General features: G+C 36.2%; 1 long non-coding RNA gene across 1 annotated transcript; it reads left to right on the forward strand.

Annotated features, from left to right (window-relative positions):
• The first annotated feature begins 1,449 nt into the window (after positions 1-1,449).
• LOC144381502 (uncharacterized) lies at positions 1,450-18,876 on the forward strand. The gene is made up of 3 exons (XR_013446759.1): positions 1,450-1,470; positions 13,485-13,594; positions 18,593-18,876. It is a non-coding gene; the product is annotated as an uncharacterized LOC144381502 (long non-coding RNA).
• The last annotated feature ends 1,204 nt before the right edge of the window (positions 18,877-20,080 follow it).

Raw genomic sequence — 20,080 nt, forward strand, 5'->3', positions numbered from 1 at the left:
ATGAGTCAGAATGTGTGGCTAGTTTTTAAGATTACATCGGTTCATTGATTAGATTTATTGTAAATATTTCAGATTTAACTGAATTTCAAATTAAAACCAAAATACTGTGATTTAAAATATATGTGTATTGCAATTGTTTTTATCAGAACTATCCTTTTCGCCTCACATTATGAAGACTCCAATATGATTTCTATTATTTACAACAATAGCTCAGAATTTTTTATTCTTTCAGAAGTTTAAAAACAAGCTTAAATAAAATGAACATGTTTTTGAAGTGTTTGTTCTTCAATCACTCCACAGACTGTCATCGATATTATACCAAGAAGAAAAATAACCCCAGGCAAAAGGAGTGAGATTCTAGAAAGAAAGGTGAGCAACATATAAAACACTTTGAAAAAATTAAAGGGCCCTAAAATAAAATAATAAATACATTCATACTTCACATGTTTTGGGACAGGAAGTGGGAGTTCAAAGAAAGGTTAAAGCTTAGTAAGATCCTTTTCTTTGGGGGTTGATATGCTGATTTACTTTAGAATGTTTTACTAAAATATTATTGTAAGTATGTCTATTAGTTGTTATTGGTAACCATTAAAAGAACAGAAAAGGGGCGCCTGGGTGGCTCAGTCGTTAAGCGTCTGCCTTCCGCTCAGGTCATGATCCCAGGGTCCTGGGATCGAGCCCCGCATCGGGCTCCCTGCTCCGCGGGAAGCCTGCTTCTCCCTCTCCCATTCCCCCTGCTTGTATTCCCTCTCTCGCTGTGTCTCTCTCTGTCAAATAAATAAATAAAATCTTTAAAAAAAAAAAAAAAAAAAAAAAACAGAAAAAGGACATCTAACTCCTATACCTTTATGTATTCTTAATAAAGAAATTTTAAATTCTTATATGCAACAATTGAGTATACTGCTCATGTATATATGTATGTATTATTCATGGTAAAGTATAAAATATTATTAGGAAACGTACACACCAAACTCATGATGGTGGTTGTCTCTGATGGAGGGAGGGTACTATCAGAACGAGATGGAGATAGGGCTTAATGAGAATGCTTTCTGTTATGGAGCAGAGACTTTAGGAAACATTTCAGAAGCATGGGGTAAAGTGCAATGACATAGCTCCTTTCCCATCTATGAGTGATTTGGGGAAAGGAAAGAGGAAAAAGAGACAGGAGCAAGAGGTTATCAGCCTGTGTCTCCTGAACTTTCATGTCCAGGTGTCCTTGTTTGTTGAGGACGGTTAGATAACTTGAGGGTAGAGTATTCCACTATTCCAGATTGATCTTTCAGTTCCTGGGTAGAAGTCTCTCTCAAAAGTTGCCTAGCACCAACTTGAAGCAAGACTATGATAAAATGAACTTAAACGTATACCTTCTCATACTGCTGAAGTTGACCTTGATATTTCTCTTTCTTAAGTGTCGCAATTCCTATACGGTGTGAACTGTGACTTAACGTGCCGCAGAGCTGCCATAACAAGGTGATTCCAAAACTGGTGGGAAGGTACAATGAGGCAACCAATAGGAAAAACGGTTTGGCTGTTTTTAAAAAAACCTAAACATACCTACCATACCACCCAACAATTAGATATTTACTTTGCATAGATGAAAAATACAGCCACAAAAATATTTGTACATGAGTGTTCATAACAACTTTATTTGTAATAATGGCCAAAGCTGAAAACAATCCAAATGTTCATTAATCAATGAATGGATAAACGAATTGTATTATATTCATAGGTAACACAAACAAGAAACAAATTATTGGTACATTCAAACACTTAAATAAATCCCAAAATAATTGAGGAATGAAAGAAATGAGACAAAAAAAAAAGTAGATAATATTCAATGTATATAAAATTCTAGAAATTGTAAACAAATCTAGAGTGACAGTAAATAAATGTTATCCTGGGAAGTGAATGATGATATATGATGAGGTTTAGATTATGAAAGGGCCAAAAGAAACTTTGAGAATAATAGAAATGTTTATTATTTTGATTGTGGTGATAATTACTTGGGTTTGTACAAATGTCACAACTTATCAAATTGTACAGCTAAATATGTGCAGTTTATTATACACCAATTATATCTCAGTAAAGCTGTAAAAAAATATTTAAAATGTGCCAACGCTCTGCAAAGGGTAACTGAGGTTTTGTGCCGTACATGCGCTATTGATACAAGGCAGTGTACTGCCATTCTAGCATACTGTGAGAAAACATCATCCCCTTGTCCTTTAAAATAGTTCTATAAGTTGGATGAACATATATTCCATCACACAATGCATGCTATGTTTTTTTTTAATTTATTTTTATTTTTTTTAAGATTTCACTTATTTGAGAGAGAGAGCAGAGAGAGAGAGATAGAGCACACGAGCAGGGGTGAGAGGCAGATGGAGAGGGACAAGCAGGATCCCTGCTGAGCAGGGAGCCCGATATGGGGCTTGATCCCAGGACCCTGAGATCATGACCCGAGTGAAAGGCAGCTGCTCAACCGAGTGAGCCACTCAGACATCCCCATACTGTTTTAAAGACAAAATGGCATGATTATGCTGATGACAAAAACTAAAAAAATATAAGTCAGATTCATCATATATTGATGAATGGCAATAACCAATGTTAATGAGTATTTCAAGAAGTGGTTACTCCCATCCAATGCCAATGGTAATAACTTACTAGAAAAAATTATGACAGTGTTTTTTTTTTTTTAGATTTTATTTATTTATTTGTCAGAGAGAGAGAGAACACAAGCAGGGGGAGGGGGAGACGGAGAAGCAGGCTTTCCTGCTGAGCAGAGAGTCTGATGCAGGGCTCGATCCCAGGACCCTGGGATCATGACCTGAGCCACCCAGGTGCCCCAAATTATGACAATTTTGTAATGGTTATTGACTGACATTTGAAATTAGACTCATGAAATAATTATGGATGTTCATTGTAATCAAAATACAATATTAACATAGGCTATCTATCCCCGGGTCATAGAACAAAAGATATTTCAGTTTTTCATTTTGTTCATCTTTATTTGTTAAAATTTCCTGCCATCAGCATGCATTAATCTTGGGATAAGTCAGTTTCCCTGACTACCCCAATGAAAATAACAACTCTCCATGTATATCTCACTAGCCATCCCCTTAGTACTTATGCCTTCTGACATCCTTTTCACTTGTTTGTTTCACTATTTGTTTATTCCTATATCTTTCCAGCTAGAATTTGAGCTGCATGAATATGAAAAATTTTTCTGTTTTTTTTATTGCTCTACTGAGAATAGTTCCTGGCATATAACAGACATTCAATAAATCTTTCTGAATAAGAGAAAAATAGCAATAAGTGCAATTTAAAAATTGATATAATCAGTAGGAAATCAAACTCCTTTGTATCTTGAATTGATTCAAGGCAGAGAATTATTGTGAAATAAATAAGACTCTTTTTTCTCTTTCAATTTGCCTTTCAAAGTACAGGAGTCCCCCTTTTCCGTGGTTTTGCTTTCTGCAGTTTCAGTTACCCGTTGTCAACCGAGATCCAGAAGTGGGGAGGTGACCTTCCTCCTGACATACTGTCTGAAGGTCAATAGTAGCCTAATGCTGCATCACAATACTTGCATCATTCACTGCACTTCATCTCATCATGTAGACATATGTATAGAAGGAATAGTAGGTAAAGTAGGTAAAGTACATTTACTCTGTCTTCCTAGAAGCAGAAGTAAAAATGCAATCCTGTTTTAATATAACTGTTCTATACAATTTAATATTTCCCTGCCTTTATCAAGAAATGCTGTTTTCTTTCCTTGCAGTACATACCCAGCCACGCCTCTCTGGCAAAGGGGCAAACTCATTCTTCATGCCAGAGCTCAAGAATTTCTATGATGTTAGATCTTCCCTAACCTCCATTTCTCTGACTGCTGTCACTTACGTTATTAATGCTGCACTACGTATATCACTGTGTGAGCACATTTACCCTGGGTTATTTTAACTCATTGTTGAAACAGCTGGCTTTCATATTGTCTTTCTTCCCTTATAGAAAGGATGGTGCCTTGTTCATAATGTATGCAAAAAAGGCACAGAGTCTGACAACACTATAGAAAAGTTGAATAGGTTTTGAATAAGTGAATGGAGGGGCACCTGGGTGGCTCAGTCAGTTAAGCATCTGCCTTCACCTCAGGTCATGATCCCAGGATCCAGGGATCAAGCCCTGCATTGGGCTCCTTGCTCAGCAGGCAGCCTGCTTCTCCTTCTCCTTCTCCCCCTGCTTGTGCTCTCTCTGTCAAATAAATAAGTAAAATCTTTAAAAATAAAAAAAATAAGTGAATGATACAGGGATGAAGGAATATCAGGTTTTAAGTGGACATAAGGACTAGGTATTTCTTGAGGAATATAGAGTTGAAACAATACCTTAGTAAGTGTGAAAAGAAGAGACATAAATAAGAAATAATTCAATTTTATTTTATTGCTAATAGGTAGCTTCCTGGAGGATACAAAATGAGAGATAGGAGAAAAAGAGATACCTTTTATGTGAAATAAAATGTAATAATTCTGGTTTTCCCTCCTCTGTATTAGTATTACTACAAAAGGATCCATTTACTTGGCAACCTCTTAAAGATCTTATTATCTCAGTTAAACTGAAAATTTTAGTTGGAAATGTTAATAAGAAAAGTTGATATGAGGTAACAGTGTATTAATTGCCATGTACCTTAATGATGAGTTTTCATTTGTTTAATAAGTTAGAAAAAATATATATCTATATGAATCGTGTATTTCTCTATTGTGCATCTAGCAGAATATCAATAGCGGTAGTAAAATATTAGACTACTATTAATTTAACCAGCTGTTGGCAAATGGTAAATGGCAATTTATGCTGATTTTAGGGGAAATGGGTTTTTTTTTAAATGATAGATCTCTTTCAAGTCAGCCTAGATATCATTAATGAAAATAAAAGCTCAGGGCTCTGTATTTTTATGAATCTCCCAAGTGATACATCCATGTTTACTCACCATTGATTTAGACCATATTGTTTATGTTAATACATTGAGTAGGATAACCCTGATATCATTCCAATGAACATTTCCTTTTAAAGGCTTTAAAATTTTTTTAGTAAAAGCTTTATTGAGATAAAATTCACATACCATGCAATCACCGATTTAAATAAATAATTCAGTGGGTTTTAGTATACTTACAGAGTTGTGCAACTATACCACAGTCTAAGTTTAAAACATTTTAATTCTGTCCCAAGGAAACCCAAGACCCATCGGCAGCAATTCCCCATTCCATCCCCACCCAGCCCTAGGCAAACACAAGTCTACTTTCTGTCTCTGTATTTGCCGGTTTTGGACAGTCATATACATGGAATCATACAATATGTAATCTTTTGTGACTGGCTTCTTTTACGTGTCATAATGTTTTCAAAATTTATGCATGTTATAGCATGTGTCAGTACTTCATTACTTTTACCACTGAATGATATTCCATTGCATGGATATACCACATTTGTTTATCCTTTCATCAGTTGATGGACAGTTGGGTTGTTTTACCTTTTGACTATTATGAATAATGCTGTTATGAACATTCATGTACAGGTTTTTTTGTGGACATAGATTTTCATTTTTCTAAGGAATAAACCTAAGAGTGAAATGTTGGGTCAATGGGAGCTTTTGAGGAACTGCCAGATCATAGTATACAAGACCTACACCATTGTACATTCTTATCAACAGTGTATTAAGGTTCTAATTTCATCACATCCTGTCAACATTGTTATTATCTGTTTTTTTTTTATTATAGGCATCCTAGTGGGTATGAAGAGTTATCTCATTATGGTTTGGATCTGCATTTTCTTGATGGCTAATTGTAGAGAGCACAAACAAGCTGTGGGGAGGGGCAAAGGGCAAGAGAGAGAATCCTGGAGCAGACTGTTTGCTGAGTGTGGAGCCCGATGCAGGGCTCGGTCCTAGGACCCTGAGATTATGACCTGAGCTGAAACCAAGAACTGGCGGCTTAACCAACTATGCCACCCAGGCACCCAAGCCTTGTGCATTTTTTTTTAACTAGACACTTAAATATCATAATGTAATGACACTGGAAATCAGATTCTCCACTTTCCTTAGGGTTTGTGGCTTTGACTATTGAAAGCTGACTAGTCCATTTGTTTAGTGACTTACTATTTTCACAGAGATTTTATTTCTTGTGTTGTGGTCACCGACGTCTGTTCTTAGGTTGTGTTCAGCTAGTGTTTTGACAGAGGTTTCGTTGAGTACAAACTCCTAAAGCAAATGACCCCCCTCCCGCACCTCCCCTAGTCTTCGCAGATTGGCTCTGTGCCAGGGTACTTCATTAACACCTAGCTAGGTAAAGGCTTAGAGTTATCTCAGATATTTCTGAGCATGCATCTTGCACTGGACATGCACATGGCTTTCTGAATTCCCCCCATATTAGTGTGTGCTTTTGAATGCCCTAATTTCCCAAAGAAACTCCCTTGCTTTTCCTCCCAGGCCTCAGGCAGTCTGAGAGGACTGTAATCTTTTGCTGCAGATCATATCCATTTTAGGATGTTTTTTGAGCAATTACCCCACTTTCCAGGCCTGGGTGAATTTTTAGGTGAAAAAGAAACTAGTACCTTTGTCAGTCCTTCATAGAGCCCTCTCACTGGTTAGTATGGGCGTACACAAAAACTTAGGAGTCGGGTCTGCTCATTCCTGCCACAACCAGGGACTAGCATCCCACCCTGGAAATACAAGACTTCACATTTCTGACTCTTGCTAAACCAGGGAGGGGGTGGGGCAAGGGCAAGTTGTTCCTCCATCTTAATGTTGCTTTGTCTTGATTTAACATTTTCTTGGCTGCTGCAAACCTTTGTTTTCCAGAGTTCTAACAAAGTTGGTTCTAATTAAATTCTGCGTTTTTGATCTGTTGGGGGACAGGAGCTTGGAGCTTCCTACCCCACTGTTTTGCTAACATCATGTTTCACATTTTAGTTTGGAGTATGTGACCCTGATGATTAAAGATGTTCTTCCAGAAGTTTTTTGTTTTATGTATAACATTTATATCTTTGATTCATTTGACTTAATTTTAGTATATGGTGCAAAGTATGGATCAATGATTGATCCATACTTTTGCATATGGGTTGTTCCTATTGTTCCAGCACCATTTGGTGAAAAACCTGTCCTTTCTACTGTGTTTCCCCCACCCCTTTGTCAAAAATCAGGTGTTCATATCTATTTACATGTCTGTTTTTTGTTCTGTTTCATTGACCCATTTGTTTTTATGTCACTATCACATAGCCTTGTTTACTGTAGCTTTATCATTATACTTGAAATCAAGTAATTTTAGTAATCAAAATTTCTTTTTTTAATATACTTTATTTTTTAGAGCAGTTTTAGATTCACAGCAAAATTGAGTACAAAGTATAGACATGTCCCATATACCCCCTACCCCAATACATGTATAGCCCTCCCACCTTATTAACATCCCCCACAAGAGTGGTACATGTATTATAATTGATGAACCTACATTGACACATCATTATGATCTCGAGTGCATAGTTTACATTAGGATTCACTCTTAGTATTGTACATTTTATGGGCTTAGACAAATTTATAATGACATGTATATACCATTACAGAAAATTCTCTTCTTTTTCAAGGTTCTAGTGTACATTATTTGCATTTCCATTTTAATTTTAAAATTGGATTTTTAAAATTTCTACAAAAATATCTGCTGGGATTTTGATTAGGATTCTATTTAATCTGTAGGTCAATTTGGGGAGAATTGATATCTTAATATTGAGTCTTTTTGCTTATAGATATGACATATCTTCATTCTGTTAGCAATGTTTGGCAGATTTTAGTGTACAGTCTGTCAGATTGATTCTGGTCTTTCATAATTTTGATGCTATTGTAAATGCTATTGATTTTATAATTTTTATTTTCAGTTGTCAGTTGCTATTATATAGAAATACGAATGACTTTTATGTATCAATCTTGTATCCCAAAATCTTGCTAAATTCACTTATTAATTCTAGTAACTTTCTTATAGATTCCATATGATTTGCTACAAAAATAATGAGGTCATTCACAAATAAAGGATGGTGTTTTGTTTACTGCTATATCCTGATGCTTAGAATAATGTCTGGCATAGAGAGGGTGTCTAATATGTATTATTGAATAATGATTATTTTTGAATGAATAAATTATTTTTACCAACCATACTAGCTTTCAGATACTGAAATGCTGGCAATGGATGAGCTAACCATTGTGATTTCCTAAGGAATGAGTAGGTCTTTTTGATACTGTATTTATGAAATAGTCAACATAAGAATCAAAATCTACTCTAACATATCAGGTTTTCATGCTCCCACAAGTTATGCTGAATTTAATGTTTGGCCTAAAATCATAAGACTGCCTTTAGATCTATTCCTCTCCACAGTGAATTATTTAACTAATTTTTATATGAGTTTCTTCATTTACCTTTATGCTTTCAACCGTAAACATGCATCACTGATTAAAATGAGAATCATGAAACTGTTGAATATAATCAAGATAATAAACAAACTAGAAGAACCACAAACTTTCCAGGTGTATGAAAAGATTTGGCCTTATCTGTGAGATTACTTTGACACAAAGAAGGAATCATTTTTCTAACTATAAATAATAAATCAGTAAGAGTAATTATAGAATCTTAGTATATCCACAGTTGCTACCTTATATATCATTTTTGTTCTTGTGAAATTACAAACAAGTCTAAATATTTCTGCCTTTTCTTTGATAAAAATGAGAGCAGTAATTTTATGTAAACATTGCATTTGTAACATGAAACATTTCTGAAAGAAAAATCTCAAAAATTCCTTGCAAATGCAAAGAGAAAATTCTTGGCAAGGAGCAATATAATTTAAAATAAAAATAAGTGAAATCTTGCTTGATGTTTCCTTCAAAATAAGTTTCAAGAATCACCTTCAAAAGTTGAAATTCTATAATATGAGAAAATTTAATGAAGCCCTTTTCTGTAACTATAGTTAAATCTCTTTAAAGGCAAAAATGTTACACAGCTAAAAAAAAAAAGTTTTCCTGATTTTCTGTTTTTCCACAGTTAATTCTGAAGCTTAGAATTATTTATGTGTCAAAACCAGGAGGACACTCCACCACTAAACATTCCAACCTGCTATTAATTAAGAAGGACATAATATATACTATTTTTTTCTATTTAAAACATTGAATCTACCTGCTTCTATACTAAGCCACCCAAAAGCAAACACAAAATGAAACTAAACACAAACAAAAATAGAAAAAAGCAAACACAGTGTTTTCCTCTTATTTTGAATTATTTTTATCCACATTTCCTCTTCATCCTTACTAATCTATTATCTCTTTTGTTGGCAAGCAGTATGTCTTATTCTTATTTATGCATGCATGTCCCTATGTATCAACTTCCTTGTTTCCCAGGACATGGAAGAGAATTTGACTTTTAATATCTCAATAGACAGATATTTTAGTTTTAAATCCATAGTCCACAAATAGATTTCTGTGGTGCATGGATTTGATGTATGATGAAGCCAATAAAGAACTCTCTTAGAATGAACAATATATCAATGGCCTCATGACAGTTAGATAGATTAATTCAAATTAATACCAAAATAGACCATGATGTATTACTTTTCCAATAGTACTTCATCTTCTCATTTTTCACATAGTGGAAATAAGAATTCTCACTGTGCAGGGTAGATAATATTTAGAAACCTTTACATTCTCAAATTTGAGTGACTTGTATAAATAAAATCCATGACAACACCTGTAAGAAAAAAACAGAATTATATTACCTTTTTTTGGTGACAAAAGGACCTGTTTAGGAGACATCAATGAAAGTGGTAAAAATGTATTAGATATTTTCTTAAGCTGAAGTGATAAAATTTCTACTTTCAAGTTTTGAGATACAGAAGTCCAAAGTTCCGTTTTCAGAAGGAATTAATTTTTCACATTCTGGCATCAAGAATATGCATAGTCTTGATATCTGTCTGTGATTAGAGGGAAAGCCATAAGACAAAGGCAAGCTCTGGAATAATTTAAAAGACTCAGTCTTTGAGAGAAAAAAAATGGAGAGAAATATCTATATGGAAAACCCTGTCATATTTAGAAAAATTACTTTCACTCAATCATTTAGATGCCTTCAGGAAAAATTAATATACAACGGTTTTAAACGGTAAACCTGATATTAATTGCTAGCTAAAATAACTACCAGTAAATTTAATGTCTCTCACTGTTTTCCCCAGTAAATCTTTTGGCTCTTCCTCTTTACATGTGTTGGTTTCATCAGTGAGGCTGTTATTGAGATCATGGTATCAGTTCCAGGCTTTGGATCAATTTATAACAGTAAAAGAGAATGGGCAAACAGTCATTTAATGAATTAATTCCAGAAGATAAAAGAATAATTGCATCATGGTTTCCTGAAAACTTCTTCTCACATCCCATTGGTCCAAATTGCCTCACATGTCCATTCTTAAACCAATCACTGAAGAGGAAGGATGGGGTTGCTATCTATTCACTTGGGCCCAAGTTAGCTTTTGGAGGTGAGGTAGGCTTCTTCTGGCACATAGGGACTATATGAGGAAAGAAATTATACCTATGCCAAACAAACAAAAACGGAACTCTGCTAAAAATGAGATGAAAGGGAGGAATGAGTAAAATTTCTATTTTCAAGTTTTGAGATATAAAAGTCAAATGCATGACAATGTACACTATAATCATGTATATAGTATTAATGACTATAAAAATACATCTTCATATTGTTGATGCAAATAGATTAATGTTTTTTTTTTTTGAGAACTGAGTCTTACAGATACAATATCAGCTTCTGTATTATATTGGGTTGTTGTGGTCAATAATTTTGTTCCCATTACAGAATCAGATTGCTATAAAGGTGACAAAATTTCCTATTCCAAACAAAAAGAAAAGATGGCTAAGACATAGTCAAGCTAGCCTATAAAATAATTAATTGAAATGCTATTCCTTATTTTATGTGTTCTTCTTATATAATGAAATTCAACCCAGCCCCCCAAAGATTAGATGTATATCCATTTGGGTCATTCCTAACTCAGCTCCACTTAGCACTGAAGATTAAAATCCTTCAACCTGCAGATTTTACTTTTCTCAGTTCCAAATTCGTTAATAAATTGGAATCCCATTTCTTCTTAGCAAGTGAGATTTGGAATATTAGATGAATGCTCCATGTAAAGTACATGTTGTATTTGGACTCACATGCTGTTGTGGTTAGAGACATATTTGGGCCCCTAAATCACAACTTTCCCACATCCATTTCAGCCACTGTACACTTTGCCATTTGTTGGAAGAGAACACAGGCCTTCTGGCCATGTGTTTCCAGTTAAGAATAAAAAAAATAAAGGAATATGTGTTGTAATCTTCCCTTCTAGTACCTTCTTTGCCTACTTGACAATTCCATGTTCTGCTATAACAAAGAAAAAAAAGGAAGAGATTATAATTAATTTTTTTTAAACTGCTTCTTTGATTAATAAAAAAAAGGTTTTTTTTTTTTGCTGTATCCCAGAACATGTGTTCAGTGGGCAGGCTTGCATGGGGCAATTCAAAGATCCTGGCTCCTTCCATGTTATGCTACTTCTATCATATATGGTTATAGATAATTTCTCTTCCAGCTGGAGAAGGAAAGAATTCATAACATCTTCCTGTTTCATCCACATTTTAGCCTAGATGTGACACATGTCCCCTCTGCTTACATTTCTCAGGAAAAATGGAGACTTGAAAAGGGTGGGACAGCCCCTCTCCAGAAATCAGTCTTTTCTGTGAAAGGAGAACACAAATTGTTGGAGGACCAATAGCTACTGGTCAAAACAGTGATATTACTAACCAGAGAGGTCGTCTTAATAATTATTCTAGGAAAACACGAACACACACTCATCTTGGAAAATATTTCATAACCCCGAAGAAGTGAGATTTAGAGCTTTAAGCACTTGGACACTTCAGCTTCTACTGCAAAACCAAAGAACAAAAAGATCCTGAGAAACTCTATTTTACTTGAGTATCTACTTTTTAATGAAAACCCAGACTTCTAGTCATGTTGGCAGTGTGAAGTAGTCCAGTGAAACCCACAAATAATGACTATAAAAATTGAAAAAAAAATATAAACAAACTCAGTGTTTTGAAATAGTGAGACATTAAACAAAGCAAGCAGAAACAATGGGGGAAGGGGGGTAGCCTTTGAAAGATAACTGTGATAAGAATTACAAGAATGTGACTTTTCTTTTTTGTCTGAGAATACTTTCTCTCCTTCCCCCCACTGCTTAGCTCTACTAGCAGAAAAGTCTTACTCCCTCAAGGTAAGAGTGGACAACATTTGAGTTTAATAGAATATCTGGAAGCCACAGAGCCGCATACGGGGTAACTTCTCAGATCTTAATATAATTTAAACTACATATGCTCAGGAAAGTTTGCCAGTTACCCATTTATTGCTTCTTGGCTCCAAATTCATGTTTTATTGTTTACAACAATGGATGTGGGCCCTGTGAATAAATACCTTGTTCTCCAGCTGGCGGTAGCATTGTTAGTAGAGGGCATTGGGTTGGCGTTGAAGGAGGGGGGAGTTGGGCTTCCTAGTCCTGGGATGCTCCCAGTCAGCCTCCTGCACAGCTTCCCAGGCTTACTTTAGCTCCTGCAACATGGGTCGCATCTCTGGTGCTCTGTTCCTACAGTGTACAGCACTGGAAGCCAGCATTTGCCTTGGCATCTCTCTCAGGCAGATATCTTGCAGTGAAACACCTCCCCTTGAGGATCTTTCCCTGGCATTCTAGAGGGTGGATTTCTGGCAAGTTCTGCCTACATGGTGACTTTATCACCCAGTGAGCCACTGCTGTGTCTCCAGCAAAATCATCTCAGTCCTGGGACCTCTTCCTTGGACTTAAGATGTTAAGATATGATTTCTTGTCGAAGCTTGCCTTTTCCGGCACAAAAACCCTGTAACATTTTTACACACGCTATCTGTAGGAAAGTGAGACAGAGGCTGGAGAAATTCACACAAAGCTGCTGCGGAGGAGTTTGTAAGTGTGTTTCCAGGAGATCTTTGAAAAGTTACACAGTATGAGATTTTTGAAAAGAAGACATGTAGGTCAAGCTGCAGACTTTTAGTTAAAATTGAAAAATTTTAGAACAAGTCATCTGAAAGGGGGCGGGGGTTATGTTCATAATTTTCCTCTTTTTAAAAATTATGTTTTATGGCAGGCATCTAGAATGAAATTTTGAAACTTAATACTTTATGAAATGACTTGAAAGAAATGGTATATTCTCTGTCCCAACTACTAAGGTTATGATGATACTTGATTAGTTGTTCAATCTGATTAGATCAACTGCCTTTAGTAAAATCCATTAAGAAGTGCTCACTTCATCTCAACACACAACGAGGCAGTGTCACTGGAGTTCAGCTAGTGTTGGGGGTAAGGATGGAAGTGGGAGTAGGGTACAGCTGGATATTCTCAAACCCAGTTTTCCTTAATAGATGAGATTCCTGTTCTGTAGTGTTTGAGTCTGTAGAGACCCTGAGGAAAATTTGCCCGTGCAGCAGAGAAACCCAGAGGGAAGAAACCTGATTGTTCACACTTACGCCTGGTAAGTGTCTTGGGAGTGTTCTCAGGAGGTGGAATAAAATCCTTTATATCTTATTTTACTCAAATGTGCCTTTTTTCTTCTTATTTTCTCCATAGCTAAGATGTGTAGAAAACCTTGGGATAGGAGGTTGGCCATTCTGAATGGAATTTGTCTTTTTTCCTTATAGCTATTAAAGTCACCTAATGAAAAACTAATGAAAAAAATTATATATACATACATATATAAAAGAATACTGTTTGAGGATCCTTAAACAGTTTTAAGATCAAACTATAATTTTATTTTTATTTAACTTTGAAAGTTCTAGTTCTTATATTGATTTAGCAATTATCTTGTATTTTTCTTTAAAAAATGATGTCTTAGATTCTAAGAGGTTTTGTAATAATAAGGTAAGTTCTGTTTCAGAAGGAAAAGAATTTGTATACTGGAGTTGAAGAAGTAAGTAAATGTAAGGTGGATGGTGATAACCAACTTTCCTATTCTTGGAAAGGGAAAGCCACAGGCTAGAATGAGCTGTGTGGAACTGGACTAGAGGTAGAGACATCAGTATGAACTCATGTTTAACCTAATATAGATGAATGGATACAGCAATAATTAGAGATACATGTGTAAACATTTCCTAGCTCAGTCTGCTCGGAGGGCCCAGAACCAGTGATTAGCATAGTAGTAGTGAGCACACCAAGTACCTAGATTATGGGTTTCCTTTGACAAAAAGAATCAGGACTCCTTGGAGAAATGATCAGTTCTAGGCATGAAGTAGGTGAAACACAAGATAAATTTTACAGTGCCAGAAATTGAAATTTGAAATACAAATAAAGTGTAGAATTTAGTTAATAGTAACATACCAACGTTGGTTTCTTAGTTGTGACAAATGGTTATGTAAGATTTTAATAGAGGAAATTGGATGAGGGGTATCTGGGAACTCTCTGTATTATTACAACTTTTAAAAAAGATTTTATTTATTTATTTTGAGAGAGAGAGAGAGAGACAGACAGAGAGCATGAGCAGAAGGGAGGAACAGAGGGAGAGGGAGAAGCAGACTCCCCGCTGAGCAGGGAGCCCGATGTGGGACTCGATCCCAGGATCCTGGGATCATGACCTGAGATGAAGGCAGCCATTTAACTGACTGAACCACCCAGGCACTTTGCTATAAAGCTAAAACTTTGCTATAAAGCTAAAATTACCCTAAACAAAAGAGCTTCTTTATACATATACTTTTTTTTTTGAAGGTTTAGTTTTTTTAAAATTTTATTTTATTATGTTAATCACCTTACATTAATTACATCATTAGTTTTTGATGTAGTGTTCCATGTTCATTGTTTGCATATAACACCCAGTGCTCCATTCAGTACGTGCCCTCTTTAATACCCATCACCAGGCTAACCCATCCCCTCACCCTCCTTCCCTCTAGAACCCTCAGTTTGTTTCTCAGAGTCCATAGTCTCTCATGGTTCTTCTCCCCCTCCGAGGTCCCCCCTTCATTTTTCCCTTCCTACTATCTTCTTCTTTTTTTTTTAAAACATATAATGTATTTTTTGTTTCAGAAGTACAGGTCTGTGATTCATCAGTCTTACACAATTCACAGCACTCACCATAGCACATACCCTCCCCAATGTCTATCACCCAATCACCCCATCCCTCCCACCCTTCACCACTCCAGCAACCCTCAGTTTGTTTCCTGAGATTAAGAATTCCTCATATCAGTGAGATCGTATGATACATGTCTTTCTCTGATTGACTTATTTCGCTTAGCATAATACCCTCTAGTTCCATCCACATTGTTGCAAATGGCAAGATTTTTTTTTTATGGCTGTATAATATTCCATTGTGTGTGTGTGTGTGTGTGTGTGTGTGTGTGTGTGTACACCACATCTTCTTTATCTGTCATCTGTTGATGGACATCTTGGCTCTTTCCATAGTTGGGCTATTGTGGACATTGCTGCTATAAACAATGGGGTGCACGTACCCCTTCAGATCACTACATTTGTATCTTTGGGGTAAATACCCAGTAGTGCAATTGCTGGGTCGTACAGTAGCTCTATTTTCAACGTTTTGAGGAACCTCCATGCTGTTTTCCAGAGTGGCTGCACCAGCTTGCATTCCCACCAATAGTGTAGGAGGGTTCCCCTTTCTCCACATCCCCGCCAACATCCGTCGTTTCCAAACTTGTTAATTTTAGCCATTCTGACTGGTGTGAGGTGGTATCTCATTGAGGTTTTGATTTGGATTTCCCTGATGCCGAGTGGTGTGGAAGCTGGTGGCATCACAATTCCGGACTTCAAGCTCTATTACAAAGCTGTAACCATCAAGACAGTACGGTACTGGCACAAAAGCAGACACATAAATCAATGGAACAGAATAGAGAGCCCAGAAGTGGACCCTCAACTCTATGGTCAACTAATCTTCGACAAAGCAGGAAAGAATGTCCAATGGAAAAAAGACAGTCTCTTCAACAAATGGTGTTGGGAAAATTGGACAGCCACATGCAGAAGAATGAAACTGGACCATTTCCTTACACCACACACAAAAATAGACTCCAAATGGTTGAAAGACCTAAATGTGAGACAGGAGTCCATCAAAATCCTAAAGGAGAACACAGGCAGCAACCTCTTTGACCTCAGCTGCAGCCACTTCTTCCTAGAAACATCGCCAAAGGCAAGAGAAGCAAGGGCAAAAATGAACTATTGGGACTTCATCAAGATAAAAAGCTTTTGCACAGCAAAGGAAACAGTCAACAAATGGCAAGATTTGTTGGTAGAGAAACCGACAGAATGGGAGAAGATATTTGCAAATGACATATCAGATAAAGGGCTAGTATCCAAAATCTATAAAGAACTTATCAAACTCAACACCCAAAGAACAAATAATCCAATCAAGAAATGGGCAGAAGATATGAACAGACATTTTTCCAAAGAAGACATCCAAATGGCCAACAGACACATGAAAAAGTGCTCTACATATACTTTTTTAAAAAATTAAATCTGTATGATTCCAATCTGTCATTTTACCTCACAGTGCAATAAAAATTACATCATCTGCATGTCAATTACAAAAACTAAATCCATGATGTCTCAAATAGGCATTCAGTTGAATTGAGCAGTAATTACAGATACCATGAAGAAAATGAGGGGAGAAAAGAAACTATGCATATAATTCTTTTAAAATTAAATTAATATTAAATTAAATTTTTTTAAAAAGAGAAAAATTCTAAATTTATAAAATTTATTGCATGGAGCCAGGAGTTTAGACTCTTTCAGATACCCTGATCAGCAGATGTGGAGGATACAAAGGATACAGTAATTCATTATAAAGTAGTATTTTAGAATTTCAAGGGCATTCAACCCCCCACTAATATACATATATAATTTGGTTTCTATAGTATATATAAATCAAACAGTGCTTTTAGTACCCCAAGATAAGTTGCACTATTAAATCTGCTATTAAAGAGATTGGATTATTTCCCAATTCCTCAATATCTTCATTCATTGTGCTCTTTTTATATCCTATATAACTGCCATGATTTAGCTAGGATATCTTCCTAGAAGAGCCCTTGAACAATTTTGCAATGTAAGTGTTTTCTGGAAAAGAACTCTTAAAATAAGTTTAATAAGATTTATTATGTTTCTTCTAAAATTTCTTGGTAAGAATACGTTAGAATGAAAAGAATTTAAAACAGAGCATTCTAAGTCTTTGGAAGGTGGCTGATCCAGTTTAAGAACAATTGAACTCATATTTCAAAAAGACATAGGAAGGACTTTTCTGAGGTCAAAGTCATGGGGAAGTTTTTTTGTAAAAGCCTCAATTTCTACCATTAGTGGGTTTGAAAGGCAGATTGTATAGCCAACAGGTTTTAGAGTCAGAGTTAGGATTAAATGCATCTTCATGCACCATCTATGTGATCTTTCGGCAAATAAGTGTTTTTTTTTAATCTCTGATTTTTCATATAAAATGAGAAAATAGGAGCACCTGAGTGGTGTAGTCGGTTAAACATCTGACTCTTGGTTTCAGCTCAGGTCTTGATCTTAGGATTGTAAGACTGAGCCCCACGTCAGGCTCCATGCTCAGTGCAGAGTCTGCTTAAGACTTCCTTTCCCTCTCCCTCTGACACTAACCCCTGGCTCTAGCTCTCTGTGTCTCTCTCTCTGTCAAATAAAACTTTAGAAATAAAATAAAATAAAATAAAATAAAAAATAAAATAAAAAATAAAATAAAAATAATAGTAATTACATACCAGGCTAATGAATGAATCAAAGGAAATAATGTGCCAGCACAATGCTTAGCACATGATAAACATTCAAAATATAGACTCTAATTACTAAATGTCCATGATTCCTTTTTCCCAAACTCCAACACTTACCCTAATCTTATAATTCCATTGTTTTGCATATTAGTACATGGTGTTATATGCTGGTACACACCATCATTCATTGTCTAAGGGGGAACAGACGAGGGATGTGAATTCTCAGGAACTTCTCTCTGGCTAATGATGGCAAAGCTCTATCAGTACCTTGAGGGTGGTCACTGAAGAGAGTCTACAGTTGCAGAGTCCTTGAACTGTGATATTCAAAACATTTCTTAGACTTTCTTTTTTCTCCTCTTAAGTAAACTAGGAAGGCTAGAGGGGTATGGAGTTGTCCAATTTAATTGCCTTCTCCCAAATCAGATAAGGCCCTGGGAAAGGAGTTTCTCTTGAAGCAGGTCTCCTTGACTGGGCCTATTTCAAAATGGTCACTTTTTCCTCTTGCTGTCTGAAGCACTCATCAGGTTTTCTCCCATCTTCACCACAAGAACCTGGAGTTTCTTGAGGTTAAGCCCATGAAAGTGTAGGGGCTTCCCTAGGAGTGGGCCCCCAGGAGTTTTAGTGTTCAAGCCAGTCCCTCCTCAGCCTCCAGGAATTAGTCAATTACGACCTAAGTGCTCCTGCAAGTTATGGCTCCAAGGGGCAAACTGACCTCAGCTGTTTTTCTTTATATTCGTCTGTCTCTCTGGTGTTTAATGCAGCAGTTTGCCCTGTGACCTCAGATCCTGGATGGATGTAAGAAGAGCTGTTGGCTTTCAGATTGTGCGGTGGTGACTTCCAAGCTCTTTACGTGTCAGAACTAAAACTGTAAGTCCTGATATTTTTTATTAGTTATTTTGCAGTGTAGCTTTCCTGACAACACTACCACTGTCCATTCACAGTATAAATGTGTACGCATGCAGCTTATTCTTAAAAATTCTTGAGATTGTTTTCTCTCTCTATGTCCAAGATAGACAGGTTTTTTTTTTTTTTTTTTTTAAGTCTCCCCGAGAAAGGGACAGACAGGACTAGGCAGGAAGACATAGATAAGGGGCTCCGTGATCAGGCTCACATAAATCCCCAAAATGTGGAGGGGTAAGGAAACCAGAGATAAGGAAACACTCCAGACCACCCTGCCCTAGGTGACTGAGGTGGGAGTCTTATTTATGACCCTCTCCTGTGGTCAATGGAAAATAAACAGACCCTAAAAAGAAGTAAGCCATTAAAGATGTTATCACTAGCCCTGTTTACATGAAGGTGCTGTCAGTAGAGAATTCAAAAATATTTAAGTTCCCTGGTTAACTTTCTATAAAGACCAACCCTAAAACCCCTCAGTGGCAACCCTGTCGGAACCCCTCACTCCTGAGAGCTTTTTTTTCTGTATCGTTGCTTAATGAAACTATCGCTTTACTCTCCTTTGTCAGCGAGATTCGTTCTCCAACTCCATGAGACAAAAATCTAGCTCTCCGCTTCACCTCTTTCTTGGCCATAACATTTTCTAGTTCCTTTTGTTTTCCTGAGTGTGTTTTGTCTTTTACAATCAAGATTGTATTTAGAGTTCTCAATTCCAGTGGTTTAGGTTGTTCTAGCCCAAGGCCTTGTCTTTGTCCTCTGAAAGAAATTGAGATAAGCAAAACCCTTAGGCACATTCTGGTTTCCTGACCCTCTTTCCTCTTGGCCCCTTACACTAATGCAAGTTCTGATGGGAATTTAAAGGTTGTTCCATTATTTTTTAATCCAAAACACCCTTTTGTTTTTGCGTGTTTTCAGTTTTTTATTCGTTGACTTGTTTTGGATATCTAGTCTGAAACTGCTTCACAACTCTGTTGTGGAAAGTTCAAATCCCAAAATAAGTGATCCTTGGATCACTGAGATGTTGTAGGTATTATTCATCAATAGAAGGAGTTATTCACCCTATATGTGCCCAGCTCATGAAATGCAATGAACAAGATATCATTAGATAAATTCTATTTCCCCTAAGGTATTTCTATCTAAAAAATGTGTTGAGAAAAAGTTTTCCCTTCTTCCATTCTACATTCTTTGGCTGGTCTAAAAATTAAGTTGACATAAGATACAGTAATAAGAGAAAAATATAAGACTCAAAAATGAATCTGAAGGAAGTGACCAAAGCAATTAGATTTTAGACCTTTTGGACAAAGAAACAGTAAGTTTGTGAAGAATTGATGAGATGAAGAGGTTTGGGCTTGGGG

The sequence above is a fragment of the Halichoerus grypus genome, chromosome 4 (assembly GCF_964656455.1).
Source record: "Halichoerus grypus chromosome 4, mHalGry1.hap1.1, whole genome shotgun sequence".
In the NCBI taxonomy this organism is placed as follows: Eukaryota; Metazoa; Chordata; class Mammalia; order Carnivora; family Phocidae; genus Halichoerus; species Halichoerus grypus.